This window comes from Miscanthus floridulus, chromosome 8 (assembly GCF_019320115.1).
Source record: "Miscanthus floridulus cultivar M001 chromosome 8, ASM1932011v1, whole genome shotgun sequence".
Lineage (NCBI taxonomy): Eukaryota > Viridiplantae > Streptophyta > Magnoliopsida > Poales > Poaceae > Miscanthus > Miscanthus floridulus.
In genome coordinates, this window is record NC_089587.1 from 196,845,427 (window position 1) to 196,849,449 (window position 4,023).

The 4,023-nt window shown below is 57.3% G+C and overlaps 1 pseudogene; it reads left to right on the top strand.

The window, feature by feature from the left end:
* Positions 1–272: 272 nt before the first annotated feature.
* Positions 273–2,343, top strand: LOC136470463 (calcium-transporting ATPase 1, plasma membrane-type-like; annotated as a pseudogene).
* The last annotated feature ends 1,680 nt before the right edge of the window (positions 2,344–4,023 follow it).

The window sequence follows — 4,023 nt, forward strand, 5'->3', positions numbered from 1 at the left end:
ATCAAACAAGCTCTTACAAATTTCATGCTCACCGCAAATTATAAAGAACTGGAAGTGATATGACATGTGTGAAGACATACAATATATATGTGTTTCTTTTTAGAGTTAAATGCACCAGAGATCCATTAACTTGTGATGAGGTTTTAGTTAGGTCCATCAACTTTCAAAGTGGCTTTTTGGGTCCATAAACTTTGTATGCCGTATCACTTAGATCCATATCTCTCCACATGGGCTTTTTATGCTGATGTGGCTGCTGACTTGGACCTTCATTTCGTCAAACATGTCGTGGGCGCGCGAGCAGGTGCCGCCGCCGCCGCCGCGGGAGCGCAAACACGACCGCACACGCGTCAGCCAGCCCGGAGGAGCTGGCCACCGTGGTTCGCAACCACGACGGCAAGAGCCTGAGGCACCACAGGGGCGTCGACGGCATCGCGCGGAAGGTGAACGTCTCCCTCGCCGACGGCGTCAAGTCGGACGAGACGGGCGTCCGGGCGGAGGTCTACGGCGCCAACAAGTACACCGAGAAGCCGCCGCGGACGTTCTGGATGTTCCTGTGGGACGCCAGCCAGGACATGACGCTCCTGCTGCTCGCCTTCTGCGCGTTCATCTCCGTCGTCATCGGGCTCGCCACCGAGGGGTGGCCCAGCGGGATGTACGACGGCCTCGGCATCATGCTCACCATCTTCCTCGTGGTCATGATCACCGCGGCCAGCGACTACAAGTAGTCGCTGCAGTTCCTGGACCTGGACAGGGAGAAGAAGAAGATCGACATGCAGGTCACCCGCGACGGCTACCGCCAAAAGGTGTCCATCTACGACATCGTCGTCGGGGACATCGTCCACCTGTCCATCGGCGACCAGGTACCGGCGGACGGCCTGTACATCGACGGCTACTCGCTCGTGGTCGATGAGTCGAGCCTGTCCGGCGAGAGCGAGCCAGTGCACCCATCCAGCGCCAACCCGTTCCTGCTCGGCGGGACCAAGGTGCAGGAAGGCTCGGTGCGGATGCTGGTCACCGCGGTCAGGATGCGCACGGAGTGGGGGAACCTGATGGAGACCCTAAGCCAGGGAGGCGAGGACGAGACGCCGCTCCAGGTCAAGCTCAACGGCGTGGCCACCATCATCGGCAAGATTGGGCTTGCGTTCGCGGTGCTCACGTTCACCGTGCTCATGGCGTGGTTCCTGGTGGGCAGGGCGAACGCGCCCGGCGGGCTGCTGTGGTGGAGGGGAGAGGACGCGCTCTCGGTGCTCAACTTCTTCGCCGTCGCCGTCACCATCGTCGTCGTCGCCGTGCCCGAGGGGCTGCCGCTCGCCGTCACGCTTAGCCTGGCGTTCGCCATGAAGAAGCTCATGCAGGAGCGCGCGCTCGTCAGGCACCTCTCGGCGTGCGAGACCATGGGGTCGGCGAGCTGCATCTGCACGGACAAGACCGGCACGCTCACCACGAACCACATGATCGTCGAGAAGGTCTGGGCGTCCGGGGCGGCGCAGACGGTGAGCACCTCCAAGGGCTTCGACGAGCTCCGGTCGTCGGTGTCGGAGAACTTCACGCGGGTGCTGCTCGAGGGCGTCTTCCACTGCTCCGGCTCGGAGGTCGTCACGAGCAAGGACGGAAGGACTAGCGTCATGGGCACGCGGCACGCCCACCGAGATGGCCATCCTTGAGTTCGGCCTCGAGGTGGAGAAGTACACCAAGGTGGAGCACGTCGGCGCCAAGAAGCTCAAGGTGGAGCCGTTCAACTCGGTGAAGAAGACGATGGCCGTGGTCATCGCGTCCCCGAACGCCGCCGGCCACCCACGCGCGTTCCTCAAGGGCGCGTCCGAGGTGGTCCTGAGCCGGTGCAGCTCCGTCTTCAACGGCACTAGCAACGTGGAGAAGCTCACGGACGCGAAGGCGAAGCGCGTGGCCAGCGCCATCGATGCGTTTGCGTGCGAGGCGCTGCGCACGCTCTGCCTGACGTACTAGGACGTCGGCGGCGCCTGCGACGTCCCTGGCGACGGGTACACGCTCATCACAGCGTTCGGCATCAAGAACCTGCACCGTTGCCGGCCTCGCGCGGCAGCCAGCCCGCTCGACCAACCCCAACGTGGCTGCCCGGCGCAGCTTCTGGGTGCTCGCGTGGCAGCGTGACTGCACCAGCACGGGCAGCCGGCCGCTCACACGCCTGTGTGGCCGCGGCAGCGGCACCTGCTCACGCGCCCACCACATGTTCGACGAAATGAAGGGTCCAAGTCAGCAGCCACATCAGCATAAAAAGCCCATGTGGAGAGATATGGACCTAAGTGATACGGCATACAAAGTTTATGAACCCAAAAAGTCACTTTGAAAGTTGATGGACCTAACTGAAACCTCCTCACAAGTTAATGGATCTCTGGTGCATTTAACTCTTCTTTTTATCTTATGAGTTTCTTTGGATCATGGGGCTAACACCTCTACTTTTAGAGTATTAAAGCTAGTGTGAAGGATCTCTTCCAACCGTCTTTTTTTACTTTCCAAAATTTTATATCCTAAATGTGACCTAGGCTTATAACCAGTGTTCACGGGTTAGAATGATTTGCGTCAAAAAATAGTACGAAATCTGATTCTAAGACGCATTGGATCATGTTGCTAATTGGTGGTTAGAGTTTATTAATCCCTATTAGTCTATAATTAACCTATGTTTAATCTTTATTATTGTACGTATTTTTTGTAAGGTGGGTTAATTTTTAACCGTGGGCGCTAGATCGCCGCTAAATTAATGCAGTGTGTCATTACCGATACCACATTACTGTCTACTTATCTGTTGTATACAGTCATAAACGACTTCTCCCTGCTTGCATATACAATCGCAGCATGCCAGTTCTTTATTTATTGCGATAAGATGGGACACTGTATATTATACTCCGTATCAATTGCTGGTATGCCACTACTACTGTGCCAGTGCCGTGTCTTTGCATCATGCTTTTATTCTGTTTTCTTTCTTTCACGGTATCATCACGCCATATGAACAGAGAGAGAGAGAGAGGGAGAGGGAGTGAGATTATTAGCTACTCTATCTCAACTCGGAGTTTTACGAATCAAATGTGTTAAGGAGTCTTAAATCTGGACGAGATGTGCCGGCATAGTTTTTTTTTTGAGGTACTCACAGGTAGGGTTTACGTGTGTGTTTATAGGGATGAGTATGTGTGTGTGTTGTGAGCGTCTACGTCTGTATTCGTATAATACGTAAAACAAAGGCACAGTGAGAATGAGAAAGTAACACTAGTAGCGTACATTAGTGTCGGGACCAATACTAGAGTACCCGAAGAGAAGGGGTTAATGGTCGTTATACGTTAATCCATCCAGGCAGTCAAATGTGCGACTACAGCTCCAACCAACATCGAGGCCGCGGGCTCCGGCTCGCCCGACCTCTGGCCGCGGGCTCCGCCTCGCCTGACCCTAAGGTCGTGCGATGCGCCTTGCCCGACCTCTGGGGGCGGGCTCCGCCTCGCTCGAAACCGAGGCCGCGGGCTCCGCCTCGCCCGACCTCTAAGGTCGTGCGATCCGCCTCACCCAACCCCAAGGTCGTGCGATCCGCCTCACCCGACCTCTGGGGACGGGCTCCGCCTCGCCCGATGTCTGAGGGCGGGCTCCGCTTCGCCCGACGTCTGAGGGCGGGCTCCTCTTCGCCCGACACCGAGGCCGTGGGCTCCGTCTCGCCCGACCTCTAAGGGCGGCCTCCGCCTCGCCCGATGCGCAATAATACAAATTTACTCGTTGATGTTTACTTCAAACACCGACAGTTGGCGCGTCAGGCAGGGGCCTTTTGCGCGACTCGACATCCACACCAGGCCTCGGATGGCTAGTCACAACCTCAGTTGGGTTCCGGGCGCGCACGTGCGCTTCGGGGACCTAGACTTCATCGTCACGGCGGAGGGAGAGTTGGCAATGGCTCCCGCCTCCGTCCGACCTCTCCACTCCACCGGCCTCGACGCAATCGCCGAGGCACTTGAGGAGTTGCAGCTGCACGCACCGGGGCCCATGCCCCTAGAAGCAACTGGCTCC